The 427-nt window shown below is 63.7% G+C and overlaps 1 protein-coding gene across 1 annotated transcript in view; it reads left to right on the top strand.

Annotated features, from left to right (window-relative positions):
* Positions 1-77: 77 nt before the first annotated feature.
* Positions 78-427, top strand: part of LOC119585394 (proline-rich protein 36-like) — a gene marked incomplete in the record, with an annotated part of 46,402 nt that continues 46,052 nt past the window's right edge. The window contains 1 exon segment of the mRNA XM_037934057.1: positions 78-141.

Genomic DNA, 427 nt, shown 5'->3' with positions numbered 1-427 from the left:
ATGAGAGGGTGGGGGAGGGGGCACAGCAGGTGCGGGAGCCAGCGTGGCATGGGGCGGGCGCACACGCTGGGGGTGCCAGTGTGGCTCAGTGCCCGGGCAGCGCGGGCAGTGGTACGCCTCACTGGCCCTCTCGTTCCTCGTGTGAGTTATCGCGAAGCCGCTGCCGCCTCGAGTCCGCAGGAGGCGTGTTCCGAGGGCGCGAGTCGAGGCCGCCCTTGTTTCGACGCTACGGAGTGAGCCCCGTTCGCGTGGGCGGCGCCTCCAGGTGCTTCGGGGGCGGCGCCGTCAGTGCTTTCGAGGGGAAGGGTGGGTGGGGGGAAATGGACGCGAAGTGTGAGGGGAAACTCGCGACTTGAAACATCCTGAGGACGGAGACGAAGAGAGCGAGAGAGAGATTTTATTGAATTTAAATGTTTTTTTTTTACTT

Source organism: Penaeus monodon, chromosome 19 (assembly GCF_015228065.2).
Source record: "Penaeus monodon isolate SGIC_2016 chromosome 19, NSTDA_Pmon_1, whole genome shotgun sequence".
Taxonomy (NCBI): domain Eukaryota; kingdom Metazoa; phylum Arthropoda; class Malacostraca; order Decapoda; family Penaeidae; genus Penaeus; species Penaeus monodon.
The sequence above is the reverse complement of the archived record's forward strand: the minus strand, read 5'-3'. Positions and strand labels throughout refer to the sequence as shown.